The sequence below is a fragment of the Elephantulus edwardii genome, unplaced genomic scaffold, assembly GCF_000299155.1.
Source record: "Elephantulus edwardii isolate Elephantulus edwardi_28Jun2011 unplaced genomic scaffold, EleEdw1.0 scaffold00109, whole genome shotgun sequence".
Classification (NCBI taxonomy): domain Eukaryota; kingdom Metazoa; phylum Chordata; class Mammalia; order Macroscelidea; family Macroscelididae; genus Elephantulus; species Elephantulus edwardii.
In genome coordinates this window covers 7,509,416-7,525,459 of record NW_006399859.1, presented here as the reverse complement: position 1 = coordinate 7,525,459, position 16,044 = coordinate 7,509,416, and the positions used below count along the sequence as shown (strand labels likewise).

General features: G+C 42.0%; 1 pseudogene; it reads right to left on the bottom strand.

The window, feature by feature from the left end:
• The window catches only part of LOC102868951, a 45,604-nt pseudogene extending 37,207 nt beyond the window's left edge, over positions 1-8,397 (bottom strand).
• Positions 8,398-16,044: the final 7,647 nt, after the last annotated feature.

The following is a 16,044-nucleotide window of genomic DNA, read 5'->3' as shown; positions in this document are numbered from 1 at the left end:
AAATTTTAAAAAAATTATTTCATTCTTTGGGACCCTCAGTCTGCAACATTATACAGTATTTGTCCTTATGGGACTGAGTAACACTCTCCAGTCTCTCCCAAGTTAGGTTGTGATTTACAAAATCATTGCTCCTGCATGCTGCATAGTATTTCATCACGTGAATGCATCATAATTTCTCAATCCATTTGATTGATGGATATCTGGGCTGTTTCCATGTTCTTGGGATAGTGACTAGCATTGCTATGAACACTGGTGTACAAGTCTCCATTTGTGCCTCAGTTCTCCTTTTCTCAGGGTATATTCCAAGCCCTGGAATAGCTGGTCATATGAAATTTCTATGTTCAGCTTTCTGAGAAAATACTCAATTGCCTTGCAGTGTGGGCAAACCTACTCTTAAGATGATTTTTAAATTCAGATGGGATAGACTCAAGATCTTATTTTGGTTCTCATGGACTTGTTTTCATTTTCTTTAGCCTCAATTTAAACTTGCACATGAGTAACTGATGGTCTATTCCATAGTCATTACCTGGCCTGGTTTTTACTGTAGATACTGAGTTTCTCCAACAACTCTTTGCACAGATGTAATCAATCTGATTTCTATGCAGTTCATCTGGTGAGGTTCATGTGTAAAGTAGTTCTATGTATTTGCATGAATAACTCATTGATCATTCAAAACTCATTCTATTTCCAGCCTTATTTCTGTTCACCAAGTCTGTATTTTCTGATTACCATTAGGTCTTTGTTTTTTCCAACTTTTGCATTTCAGTCACTAACTGTCATAAACATATCCTGACTGGATGTTTGGTTAACCTTCAAACTGCAAAATTTGGTAAAAATCTTCAATTTCCTCTTCTTTGGTTTTGGCTACTGGAGCGTACATTTGAGATTGGTGGTAGGGTTGTTTGAGAATGTTTTAATCTTACTGATACAGTATTTATTTATTTATCTTCCATCTATCAAACTCTGAGCCAATTACTTTACCCGGGCTGGGAGGATACAGGAAAAGGAACACATAAGGTAAATGAGACACAGTGGGGAGAAAACCAATGAACTACAGGAAGCAGAGATAGCTCCTTCACATGATGTAGAGGATCAGAAAGGCCACCATTAGGCAAAAGAGCTCCATGGCCTACGAGGGCAAAACCCAAAGCTACTGCTTCAGACAAGGATTCCTGACATGACCAATGATGAGACTCCTAAACACTGTCCCAATCCCAGCTCCTGAGCCAGCCACTCCAACGTAGGCAGCCCCAGCCCCAATAAAGTTGGCTGCTCTGGCAATATCCCTTGAGATAGCGCTGGTTTGGAAGACATGACTAAGGATAAATGAAATTAAGGAATGTAGGGCTGTCAAGCAGCTGAAATTCTCATCTGTCAATGTCTCTGGTTGTTTCAGCACCACTGCAGACAAAGGACAGCTCAGTAACTGAGAGATGCTACTGACCAGGGAAGGCAGGGTGGAGACAAACTTTGGTGCAAGCCTACATTTTCAAAGGATGAGGGGCTTTACCAGGAAAGCTGCTCCTAGTTTACAGAAGACCTAGAACATATATTTTAGTAATAGTCATATTAACAGGTCTTCCTTGCATGTGTGTGGATAATATCATATCACTCACAACACTGTACTCTCTTCAGGACAGAACTTGAAATTATTTTTGTAACTATGAATGCAATACCGCTCTTCTGTTTATCATTCCCAGCATAGTATACTATGTGACTGTGTGATTCAAAGTGGCTAAAGCCAGTCCATGACATTTCACTAGTACAGAGGATGATGATATTAATACATTCCATTTCATTTTCCCCAGCTTCTAGTTTTCCAATATTCATACTTTATATGTTCCAAGTTCTAATTATTAAAGGGTGTTTGCAGCTGTTTCTCTTCATTTTGAATGACAGCCTAAAGGTTCTACTCTAATACTGTAACTGTTTCTCTGTTGTTCACAGGGTTTTCATGATATTTGTATTCCTGATTTGCTATTAGAGGTGACACTTATCTGCCAGCTTCCTGTAATGGGGGGAATTATCTGCATAGTACTTTATAGCTAGTCTTGCTTTTTATCATTAGTCTTTTAAGTATAGCACTTGTCTGTCAGTCTGCTGTACTGAAGTAACCTCTGTGATGCTGAAAGCTATGCCATTGGTATGTCAAATGCCAGAAGGGTCACACAGTGGTGGACAGGTGTTAGTAGAACTCCTAGATTAATACTAGGAAACATAATTGACCATCTATTTCTTAAATAGCAGAACTAGGAATTGTCCTTTAATAGTAGTGGAAATGTTCAGTTGTAACTCAATTCAAACATGTAAACAAAATATAATTAGTAAGTGAAACAGGAAGAAAAACTAACATAATGGAGAATGACTTGGTTGAAAGTATACTATTTTGATTGTGTTGTTTTTATGTGCCATCAAATCGTTGGCAACTCATAGGGACCCTATGTACAAGAGCTCTAAACGCTGTTCTATCCTGTGCCAACCTAGCCATCTCAAATGCACTTATTCCCACCGCTCCAGTCACATAATCGATCCATCTCATCGAAGGTCTTCCTCTCCTTCGCCGCTCCTCCACTCTGACATGATGTACCTCTCCAAGGACCAGTCCCTCCTTGCAACATGCCCAAAGTATGTCAGACGAAGCTTCAGAATCCTTGACTCCAAGGAACATTCCCGCTTCACTTTCTCCAGGACAAACCTGTTTGTTCTCCTAGCAGTCCATGTTATACTCAAAACTCTTCTCCAGCACCACAGCTCAGAGGCATCAATTCTCTATCAACCCTATTCACTGTCCAACTTTCTGATGCATAGCATGTAACTGCAAAGATTATAGCCTGGATCCGGCACACCTTAGTCTCCAGCCTGACGTCATTGCTCTTCAGTACACTTGAGAGGTCCCTCACAGCTGACTTTCCCAATGCAATTCTTCTCTTGATTTCCTGGCTGCTGTTACCAAGAGTGTTGATTGTGAGCCAAGTAAACGAAAACTCTTAACTATCTCAATCTCTTCACCATCCATACTGATGCTGCCAATTGGCCCAGTGGTGAGAATCTGTTTTCTTGATGTTGAGCTTCAATCCATATAGGAGGCTTCAGTCCTTGACTTTCTGCAGCAAGCGCTTCAAGTCCTCTTCAATTTCAGCAAGCAGGGTTGTATCATCTGTATAAAAGCAGGCTGCTGATGACTCTTCCACCAATCCTGATGCCACATTCCTCCTCTTACAGCCCAGCGTCTTGGATGATCTGTTCTGCATACAGATTGAAAAGGTATGGAGACAAAATACATCCCTGATGGACCCCTTTCTTGATTTTGAACCATGTAGTGTCTCCTTGCTCTGTTCTGACGACTGCCTCTTGGTCCAAGTATAGGTTTCACATTAGCACAATCAAATGTTCTGGGATTCCCATTCTTCTCAGAGTCAGCCACAGCTTGTGATCCACACAGTCAAAAGCCTTTGCATAGTCAATGAAGAACAGATAGACATTCTTCTGGTATTCATTGCTTTCTGCCAAGATCCATCTAACATTAGCTATAATATCCCTAGTACTATGACCTCTTCTAAATCCAGCCTGTACATCTGGCAGTTCTCTGCTGACATATTGTTCCAAACGATTTTGTATAGTTTTCAGCAGAATCTTGCTTGCAATTGATATTAATGATATTGATGATATTGTTTGATAATTTCCGCACTCTATTGGGTCACCTTTCTTTGGAATGGGAACAAATATCAATCTTTTCCAGTCAGTGGACCAGCTGGCTGTTCTCCAGATTTCTTGGCACAACCTAGTGAGCACACCCAGGACAGTGTCTGTCTGTTGAAATATGTCAATTGGCATGCCGTCAACTCCTGGAGCCTTGTCTTTTGCCAATTCCTTCAGAGCAATTTGAACTTCCTCCTTCATCACCATAGGCTCTTGCTCATATGTCATTTCATGAAATTCTTCTGTGTCAGCCACTTCCTTCTGATACAGTGACTCTGTATTCCTTCCATCTTCTCTTGATACTTCCTGGATCATTTAACATTCTACCCAAAGTATCCTGAAGTACTGCCACCCGTGGCTTGAATTTGTTTTTCAGCTCCTTCAGCTTAAGAAACCATGAGAGAGAGTTTGGCCCTTTTGATTTTCTGACTCCAGGTCTCCACACATTTCACTATAGTATCTTGCTTTGTCATCCTGGGCTGCCTTTTGAAATTTTCTGTTTAGCTCTTTGATTTCTTTGGCTTCTCAGTGCTTTAATGCAATATTCAAAGTCTCACCTGACATCCATTTTGGTCTTTTCTTCTTTTTCAGCCTTTGTAATGATCTTTTGCATTGTTCGTGGCTGATTTTCTTGATATCCTCCCAGAGCTCATTTGGCCTACACTCATTGGTGCTCAAAGCCTCAAACCTGTTCCTGAGATGGTTTTGAAATTCGAGTGGGATAGACTTAAGATCAAATTTTGGTTCCCGTGGACTTGATTTAATTTTCCTCAACTTCAACTTCAGCTTGAACTTGCGTATGAGTAGTTGGTGGTCTGTCCCACAATCAGCACCCGTCCTGGTTTTCACTGCTGATATTGAGCTTCTCCACCAAGTCTTTCCACAAATGTAATCTATTTGATTCCTATGCATACCATCAGTTGAAATCCATGTGTATAGCCTGTGTTTATGTTTCTTATAGAAGGTATTTGCAATGAATAAATCATTGAATGTGCAGAACTCTCTCATTCTATCTCCAGCCTCATTTCTCTCACTGAGCCTGTGTTTTCCAGCTACTGATGCTTCTTCCCTGTTTCCAACTTTTGTGTTCCAGTCGCCCATTATTATCAATGCATCTTGATTGCATGTTTGATCAACTTCTGACTGCAAAAGTTGGTAGAAATCTTCTATTTCCTCTTCTTTGGCTCTAGTTGTTGGTGCATAATTTGAATGATAGTGGTATTCACTGGACTTCCTTGTATGCGTATGGATATTATCCTGTTGTTCACCACATTGTATTTCAGGATGGATCTAGAAATGACTTTTTTAATTATGAAACCCACCCCATTCTTCCTCACCTTTTCATCCACAGCATAGTAAATCATATAATCGTCTGATTTAAAATGTCCCACGCCAAGCCATCTCATTTCGCCAATACCTAGTATGTCAATATTTATGCGTTCCATTTCTTTCTTAACACTGTCCAATTTTCCTACATTCGTAGTGTAGATAAAATTATTTTTAAGCCCTACTGTGGATGTAAAAAAAGAGTGAGCCCTGAGGAAAGAGAAGACACGTCGGCAGAATCTTTAAAAGTCCAAAGATGGTGAGACAAGTCCAAGTCTTTAACCTTTGTAAGCCAATGAAATTGCCATAAATTGATTCTGATTAATGGTGACTCTACAAATCAGAATATATCTGAATCAAAGTATACATGCACTCCCTAGAGTTTTCAATGACTGATTTTTAAGAAGTTATTATGATGATGCCTTTGAACCGTGGTGGTGGCAACGAGTACTGGATACACAAGGGACTGTCGAAAGAATAAATCTGTCTTTAAGGAAGTGTAACCAGGATAAGGACGGTTTTGTGAGACATTTTCTCTCACATACTTTGGACATGTGGTCAGGAGGCACTAGTCTTTGGGAAAAGACATCATGCTTGGAAAAGAAAGACATTGAACAAGATGTACTGACACAGTGACTGCAAAAATGGGCTTGAACATGGTGGAGATTGTGTAGATGGGCCAGGAAAGAAGGACAGAACAAGGTTTTGATCCTTTATTCACAGGGTCAGTATGAGTTATAGCTGACTTGAAGCACTTAAGGTTGTTGGAAGTCATTTATTCAGCCCACACATATAGTAATCACTTGTACAAAAGAACAAAATACTGCCTGGTACTTCATGATTTGTTATGGATCAAACCATTGAGATCTATAGGATCTTCAATGGTGATTTCTAGGAATAAGTCATCAGGCTCTTCTTTCTAGTCTTAGCCTGAAAGTTCTACTGAAGTTTGTTCAGCATCATGCCAAGTCTTCACTGGCTGACAAGCAGTAGTTAGTTGTACATGAGACATACAGGTCAGGGATTAAATTCATGTCACCCATATGGAAGGTTAGAACTCTACCAATGAAATCAACAATACCTCATTGTCTAAATATAGCCAATGTGTTATAAAAGGGCTTAATTCCTTAAAAATGCTATAGCTACTCTATAATCTGACAAGAAGCATTAGCAGCCAAGAATATTCTACCTTTAACTCTTAGGAGCAGTATTCTAAACATAAAAGATTCACAACCAGGGCATCCACCCAGAACAACTTTTTTTGTCTGCATGTATGTGTGACAATATGTGTCTTTACATACAGCATGACTGTATGTCCACAGTAGGGAAACAAGGAAGGAGAGAGAGTACAGTCACATCAAGAGGTTCCTGTTGAAAGGTATTTTCTGGCCAAGCAGTTTTCAATATAACTCAGAATTCCAGTAATAGTACTACATTGTGGAAAAAACAACTGAACTTTGGACCATTTCATTCATTTGACATTAATCACTGAATATACTATGATACTACCTCAATTCCAATATGACAAGTAACAATGAGCTTTTATGCTAGATATCACCATATATGCCTGTACATACTACAATAAAATAAAATTACATTGCAACTGAGAAATATAAAATAAAAAAAAACACAAATTATTAAAAACTGGCAAGAATACCTCTGGAATTTTCCTCCCCCAAAATCAATCATTTCTTTTTTTTTTCTTTTTTTTTAAATTTTTATTGGGAAAAAACAAATTGGGGGTACAAGGAGGTGAGGGTTGGGGGCAGAAGGGTGAGGATGGGCAGGGATGCAGTTGCAGAGCTGCAGAAATTCTACCTTTTTTGTTCCACTCTCCCTCAACTAGTTGAGGCATCCAGGGTTTGTGGGCAGAGGAGAAACAAATAATGAAGACACAGATTTAAGAGCTTAGAGTTAGGAAAAGAGCAGGATTAACAAGGTCTCTGGCTAGAAGGCAGGTAGTAAAGAGGTACTGAGGTGAATGTGGCACAAGGAGGCAAAAAGGACATGGAAGCATACCAGGCAGCACCTGACTCAGCCTCACCTGTCCAGCTCCTCCCTGACAGTGATGCACAGGGGACAGATGCACAGTGACGCTGGCTCGTCAGCCTGCACACCTTCCAGGTAGAAGTAGGGCCGCACCGACCCAAAGCGGGCGTGGAAGGTGTAGAGGTGGCACTGGCACTCCGCGTCATAGAAAGACAGCTCTTTTTTTTTAAAAAAAAAAAAAAGGACAGCTCGCCCTCCTCGCATTCCAGCTCTACTCGCAGGCGGCGTGGTATGTCCAGGACCAAGGGTGGCAAGGACAAATCCGAGGTCATGCAGAGGTCCCTCTCTGGCCCTTGTATGCGGCACACGTACCAGAAGCCCGAGTGGATGCTGTGGTAACAGCTGTCTATGAGTTCATGTGGTCTGCCATCTGGGTGCACCCGCACCACACCCACCCGCCAGGCCTGCAGCTCCCCCAGGTCCACCTCCCAGGCATGGGAACCCTGGGAAAACGTAGCAGAGCCCAGCAGACATGGCGCCAAGGTGAAGCGTTCCGGGTTCTCCACCTGGACCCGGTAGCCACAGTTGGTGACACTGGTGAGATCCTGAGAGACTGAAAGCCAGCTGGCCGCCGTGTTAGGATCGAAGAGAAATGGCACACAGTCGAACATCGTGCCCATCTTTTTCCAGACGCGGTGCTGCAGGGAGTCCAGGTACTTGCAGACATTGAGCACCATGCCTGGCTGCACGGGATCTGGTCCATGGTGCAGAAGAGTCGTCGTTTCTGGCTCTTGTGTTTCTTGAGAAAAGAAAAATCGTCTTATCGTCTTCTTTCATGTCCTTCTGCAGACGCTCAATCTCGCGGGCCAGGCCCTCGGTCTCATTCTCCAGCTCCTTCATCTTTTCCTCTGCGAGACGTTGCTTCTGTCCCACCTCCTCATTCAAGACATCCAGGATGGTCTGCTCCTCCAGCATCAAGAAATCTCGAAGTCTGTCAAACTTCTCTCGGATCTGACCTTCCAGCCAGGCAGCCTCCACCTCATTGTGCTTGGTAATGGCCTCGTAGGACTGCCGCATTGCCCACGCAGCCTTGATTTTCTCTCGCAGTATGTGCTCTATGTTTCTACACCTGGCCCGAAAGTCGTCAGCAGTGTCCTTCACTGGCAGCATGCAGTGCTCCTGATGCCGGGGGTCTGTGTGGCACGAGCAGCACAGAAACTCCTTGTCCTGGAAGCAGTAGAGGCTGAATGGGGCATGGTGCTGGCAGCAGTAGCGCGGGGATCGGTGCCTGGTCCAGTGCGCGCCCTCGGCCTCCTCGCGCCACAGCCTCTCCACCAGGTTGTTGAGCGATGGTTGGTGCAGAGATGGGTGGCACAAAATCATTCATTTCTACAGCTAACAAACTCTTGTTTTAACAGGATGAAACTGATGGTTTTAGAGAACTGTGATAACAGAAGTAGAGGCTATAGTAGGATACAGAAGAAAAATCTGTGTTCAAATGTCTTTACTCTTAATAACTCTTAAAGTAAGTTAGTCAATCTTCCTTTTCTTAGTTTTTCTCTTACGGAAAATTTAAATAATGTATATAAGGGTTTTTTTGGTGTTTTTTTTTTTTATATAAGGTTTTGATAATGAAATAAAATTCTATAAAACCCTTTTCAAAAAGCCAACATGCATTTGTCAATTGCTGGACAAACAGTTTGTTCCCATCATTGCTGTTATTGTTAAGTGCCATCAGGGAGAGTGCAACTCACAGCAACTTTACTGAACAACAGATCTGAACCTTGTCCTATCCTGTGCCATCCTCATCATCTCTGAAACACTTGAGTCCATTGCTGCAGCCACTGTATCAATTTATCTCCCTGAAAGTCTTCCTCTCTTTTGTTGACCCTCCATGGTTCCAAGCATGATATCTCTTTCCAAGGAACACACTCTCCTAGCAACATGCCCATATCACCTCTAGATACTGTAATTTGTCTTTCTTTCAACTTGAGAAATGCTGAGCAAGTTCTTCTCTTTTTAATCTCTGACTTTAGATCTTTCCAGATTTCATTACACTATTTTGCTTTGTCTTCTTGAGCTTCCCTTTGAAATCCTGTTCCTTTTCAATGATCTAGTGCCATTTTCAGTCTCTTCTGACATCCATTTTGGTTTTTCCTTTCTGTCCTGTCTTTGTAATGAGCATTTTTTTGCTCTCTTCATGGATGACATCCTTGATGTCCTCCCACAGTTTCTCTACTCTTTAATCATTAGTGTTCAATGCTTCAAACTCATTCTTAAATTTAACTGGGATAGACTCAAGGTCATATTTTGGTTCCCCTGAACTAGTATTCATTTTCTTCAGCTTCAATTTAAACTTAGACTTGAGTAATTGATGGTCTGTTCCACAATTAGCACCAGGTCTGGTTTTGACTGATGATATTGCACTTATCCAAGGGTTCTTTCTACAGATTTAGTCAACCTGATTCCTGTGTAGATCATCAGGTGAGGTCCATATGTAAAGTCACCTTTTGAGTTTTTTAAAAAGGTAGTCTGCAACCCTGAAAGATGCTATGGGCAAAATCCTGAATGATCCAGGAAGCATGAAGATGGGATACAGAGAGTCATTGTACCCGAAATAATCACTTGATATTAAAAAATTTCAGGAAGTACCATATGAACAAGAATCAATGGTAATGAAGGATAAAGCTCAAGAAGCACTGAAGGCACTAGCAAAAAATAGGACCCCAGGAATTGATGGGATACCAATTGACTTTTTTTTTTATTGTATTATTTTTACGTGTACCGTCAAATCAGATCTGACTGGTACAGGAGGAGATTGCCCCCTCCTTCTCCAGCAGAGCACCTGGTGGATTTGAACCGCGTACCTCTGGGATTGCAGTGCAGCATCTTGCCACTAGGCCACCAGAGCTCCCTAGCAATTGACATATTTTTAACTAATGTTGCAGCTGTGGATATGTTCACCAGTCCATGCCAGGAAACTAGGAGGATAGGTGCCTGGCTGACTGACTGGAAGAGATGCATATATTTATCTAAATTCCTAAGAAGGGTGACCCAAAAGAAACTGGACATTATAGAGATCATAAAAAAAAATGGACAAACAGTACATTAACAGGGTACTGCCAGAAGTTCCAACAGAATTTTGAAGAGACAGCACCAGGGATATCACAGCTGTTAGATGGATCCTGGTTGAAAGCAGAGAATACCAGAAGAATGTTTATTTGTTTTTATTGACTATGCAAAATCATTTGCCTGTGTGGATAATAACATACTATGGCTAACATGGAGAATAATGGTAACCCCTGAACACTTAATTGTGCTCTTATGAAATCCATTCCTACACAGATCAAAAAGCTGTTGTCTGAACAGAACAAGAGAATACTGCATGGTTTAAAATCAGGAAAGATGTGTATCAGGGCTATATCCTTTCTCTATATCTATTCACTCTTTATGCTGAAGAAATAACTTGTGAAACTGGACTTTATGAAGAAAAATTAGGATCGGAGGGAGACTCATCAATATCTTGCATTATACAGATGACATAACCTTGCTCAAAGTGAAGAGAGCATGAAATGTTTGCTGCAGAAGATCAAGAACTACAGCCTTCTGTGTAGATTACATGTCACTATCTCAGAAAGAAAACAAAGGTCCTCACCACAGGACCGGCAGTCAATATCATGACAGACAGAGAAAGCAATGAAACTGTCAATGATTTCATCTTGCTTGGATCAACAGTCAACACCCTTGGTACTAGCAGTTAGGAAATCAGGAAATGCACTGCATTGGCAAGTTTGCTTTCAGAGACTTCTCTAAAATACATAAGAACAATGATGTCAGTTGGAAGGCTAAAGTGCTCCTGATTCAGATGTGCGGTCTTTTCAATCACCTACACCTCTTCAGAGACCTTTGAATATGTAGCTAGGCAAGGTTATTCCTTGGAAAGGGGCATAATGTTTGAATGGCCAGCGAAGAAGAGGAAGACACACACAACCCCAAATAAGATGGACTAACACAGTAACTGCAGCAATGGGTTCATGTGTCTTGGATGATGAGGATGGCAGAGGATAGGGCAGAGTTGAGGTGTATTGTTCATAGGAGTGCTACAAGTTGTGCTCCATTGAAAAACACATAACACCACCAGTAACATGCTCAAAATCTGAGAGACAAAGCTTTGTCATCCTTGCCTCCAAGGGACACTCTGACTGTACTTTTCCCAAGGTATATTTGTTCTGTTCATTTCATGAGCTATTCAGTACTCTTCTCCAACACAATTCAAAGGAATGCATTCTTCTGTCATCCTTATTCATTGTCTAGCTCTCAGATGCATATCAAGTGATTGAAAAGACTATGGCTTGAATAAGGTACACCTTGGTCTTCAAACTGACATCACTGTTCCTCAGTAATTTGGAGAGGTCCCCAATAGCAGACTTTGTCAATGCAGTATGTCTCCTTATCTCCTGACTGCTGGTACCAAGGATTCTGATTGTAGATCTAAGCAAGATGAAATCACAGACAGTTTCAATTCTTTCTCTATCACAATGTTGCATACTGGTCCAGTGATAAAGATTTTTGTCTTACTGATAAAGAGATGCAATTGATACTGCATTGATCTTGTCCAGCAAGTGTTTCAAGTGTTTTATTTTGAGCAAGAAAGATGGTGTCATGTAGTTAACACAGGGTACTGATGAATTTTCCCTCAATCCTGGTACCACATTCTTCTTCATAGAGTCTGGCTTCTCAAACAATTTGTTCAGCATACAGACTGAATAGATATGGAGAAAGGATATACATACCTAACATACATCTTTCCTGCTTTTAAATCATGCACTGTTCCCTTGCTCTGTTCAGACAACTGTTCCCATCATTGTTATTATGTGCCATCAAGTCACCTGTACCTCATAGAGACCCTATGTACAACAAGAGCTCTGAATCCCTCCCTATCCTGAGCATCGTCTCAGACTTAACCCCGTTACTCCAGTCACTGAGTCAGTCCAGCTCATCATGGGTCTTCCTCTCCTGCGCTGTCCCTTCACCCTTTCAAGCATGATGTCCTTCTCCAAGGACTGGTCCCTCCTAGCCACATACCCAAAGTATGTGAGATGAAGGTTCAAAATCCTTGCCTCCAGGGAGCAGCTTGGATTCATCCTCTCTAGGACAGACCTGTTTGTTCTCCTGGCAGTCCATGGTATGTTCAATAATGTTCTCCAGCACCACAACTCAAAGACATCAATTCTTCTATTATTCTTAGTCACTGTCCAGCTCTCTAATGCATAGCAAGTAACTACAAAGACCATGGCCTAGATGAGGTGCACCTTAGTCTCCAGACTGACATCTTTGCTCTTCAGTACTCTAGTGAGGTTCCTGACAGCAGAATTTCCCAATGCAATTAGTCTTTTGATTGCTGGTGCCAAGAGTGTTGATCATGGAAGTAAACTGAAATTAACAATTTCAATCTCTTCTCCACCTATCATGACGCTGCCAATGCCAATTGGCAGAGTGGTGAGAATCTGTTTTCTTGATGTTGAGCTTCAATCCAGATTGAAGACTCCAGTTCCGTCATTAGCATATACAAAATAATATTAGTATGTTGCTCATTGTCACCAGCTTCTCCTTCAGTTCTCTTAACTTAAATGTCTTCCACATAAATAACTTCAGTCATAATGAACTCAGAGTCTTATAAAAATTTCAAAATCATGCAAATATAAAATGTCTAATCACCAATCTTGAAACTACTGCAGATATCCACTTATTCTCATCTCTATTCTATGCTCAAGAAGCCCTAGTTGTACAGTGATTAAGCACTTGGCTGCTACGCAAAGGTCAGCAGTTCTTGAAGCCCACAGAACAAAGACATGGCAATCTGTCTGCTTGCATAAAGTATACAGTCCTAGAAATCCTGGGCAGCAGTTCTACTTTGTCCTCACTATGAGCTGGAATTCATTCAGCAGCAATGGGTTGGGATCCTATTCCCATCATATCAAATAAGCCTTATAAATCCTTCCTTGATCCTACACTTTACGTTCCCATATCGAACTTTTTCCTTGTGCACTGAAAAAATTCCGTGATTTACAGCTGATAATCCTCTTCCTACAGTCACAGCTGAAGAGCTTCTTTACTCAAAAAAATCCTTCCTAACTATTTTCAGTATACTCTTTTTTTCTTTCCAATTGACATTTTCACAAATAACAAAAGTTCATTATTTTGGTAACATGGAAAAATAAATAATGCATGTTACCAAAATAAGACAAGCTACTAAGCTGTTTAAAAAAAAATAAATAAAGAAAGAAGAAAAAGAAATGTGCACTACTCCTGTTCTGAAAAGTCTGGGCTAATGTCCTGGTAACAAGGGCATGGAACTTTGAGCTCTTGAGAAATTCAACACTCTTTAAGGTATAAGTTCACTTATTGAATGTACTTACTAAGTACAAAACATTGTACTAAATCAAAGAATTCTGAGCAAGAAAACTGCAATAACTGAAACTTTCAGAAGCAGTCAGTGCAGAAGAAAGAAACAAAGAATCATATACTTAGGAAACAAAGAAAGTCTCTTTAACTTCTAAATGCAACATGTTAAATTTTATAACTCAAGTGAAACCAGTGGATAAAAACATTAAAATACACTGCTAACAAGAGAAGAGGGAGCTCTGGTGTCCTAGTGCCAAGAAGCTGCACTGCAGTCCCAAAGGCACACAGTTCGAGGCTACCAACAGCTCTGCAGGAGAGGGATGGGCAATCTCCTTCCCTGTGATTAAATGACTCTGAAAACCTGCTGGAGGGTCAGTTCTGACTCACGGTACCCAACAACAACAACAAACAACAAGAGTAACAATCACATGCATACAAAACACTAATGGAATCACAGATTTTTCATAAGAAAAATGTTTGCTTTGGAACCAATAAATTTAGCCAAAATTACTTGTGGGGCAAAGCCCTGTAATGTACTTTGTATCTATAGAACAACATTAAGTCTGAGTTAACAGATCTTTCTATTCTCATGTAATGTTTTTAAAACATTACAGTTCTTCACCAAAGACTGCCTTAAGAAAGCAGCAAGCAGACATCATTACTTTATTCTTCAGTCTGATTTGCTAAGGTAACACGTGAAAGACTACATGGTCTGAATATGGCAGGGAAATCTCCTGTGGATACCTGAATCACAAGGCAGGAAGGCAAAGGTACAAAGTCTCTCCCGTTGTCACAAAGCCTCCTGAATCTCTGTGCCTCTTTTCCTTGCCTTTGTACTATATATCTTCATCGCACCTCTAAGAATACAAGTATCGCCCCATTCTTTTTTGTTTTTTTTAAAGCTTGCTTTCCACTATGCTGTTTTACTAAAGACCAATGCTGGTACCTGTTTTTGCTAACTAAAAAGAAATCCAAGGAGGATTTTGCTTTTACAACTAAATGGGAAAAGCGAAACTAGTGCTCCGTGTTTGTTTTGCAACAAGCCATTAAAGAGACAGCAGCACCCTAGGCAGAGTGGCATGGCCAAGTTCCTTCCTCAGGAACTGCATTCAGCATCTCTGCATCAGCCTCTAATGCTCTCAGCAGTGTCTAGGAACACATGTTAGTGTTATGTAGTATGATTTGGCAAGTTTATTTTCCAAGGCTGGGAACGCGCCTCCCTCTAAAGAAAAAAAAAGCAAAAATCCTATAGAAACAATTGGTAGTACTTCACGTTAAGCCAGTTCTGATCATACAAGGTTTGATAGGCACATTCTACTTTCAGATAGTGGGGGAATCCACTACCTCCCTCTTTTCCTGTCTCTCTTCTAATCTGTGGTTTGGAGACTCTAATTCGGTAAACAACTTTCCCAGCTGTACTTTCCTGCCTTACACCCACCAGGAGAGATTTTAGGGTGCCTCTTTAATAAACAATTTTCTTCAAAGAAGGCCGCCTTCATGTCACTCGATTCAAACACCCACTGTTCAAGATAAAAAGATAAATGCAACCTCAACTTCTATCAAGCTAGTATCTGGGCAGAGCTACTGCAACCTCCCTCTTCCATATTCTTGAAGAGCTGCAGACTATTCCTCTTTTCCCTCTGCAATCTCGGCTCTCCCCAAAAACGATTTCACAGCTGGAAAATCTCGCTCTTAAAGCCAAGCCATTTAGTGAGGGAAAAGGAGAGGGGGAAGCATGTCAGTGGGGTCAGTTATTTATTGTTTCCTCCATCACACAGGAAAAGTTAAGCAAATACTTTGAATCTGACCGCCATGCCCAAAAGATGATTCACTAAACACAGACAGAAATAACTGTGCCTTCCCAAAGCAAGTAGATTCGCGGCAAAAAGACAACCGGGGGTTAAAAGAGAAGGGAGGAGGGTAAGGATCGTGAGCCACCCTAAGGTCGGAGATGGGACAAGAGGGGGAAAACGGGTCTTTAACTTACAAGTGGAACAGACTCACTCGCCAGAAACTAGCAACTTGACAAGAAAATAAGACTGGAAGCGGCGGCTCCAGCCCCGTCCCGAGGGACAACGGGAGAGTCTCCCCTCCCAGGTCGGGAGAAAACTACTTCGCAGTGTGCCCCGCCGCCGAGAGGAAGGGCCTGGAGGGGGCGCAGGCCCTCCGTGCGCTCCGCAGGGCGGTCAACAAGGGCCCAAGGGAGGCAAGGCCGAGGGAGGTGAGCCCCGCCGCAGCAGCGCCAGGAACACTGGCTCGAGGGTCAGAAGGGCAGCCGAGGGGCTGGGGGCCGCCGTACCAGACCCCCCTCATCCGGACCTCTGCGACCGCTTTCTAAAGCCTGGACGCTGCCCCTTGCTGCACAGACTGCTCCTCACCTCAAGCTGCCGGAGCCTCTGCCTCCACCACTGCTCGAGCCGCCGGAGCCGCCAAGTTTTGAGCCATTTTTCTACCCCTAGCCGCCTCAGCCGCTGCCGAGAGCTTCAGCAGACTCCGCAGCCAGTCAGCCACTTACGTCACTTCCGCCCGGGAGAGCACCGCCTCTAACACACAGTTTCTTGCGGATTGGCTGGATCGGGTGGCCTACCTGAGGTGGTGGGCGGGGTTTAGACTCGTCCAGTGAGG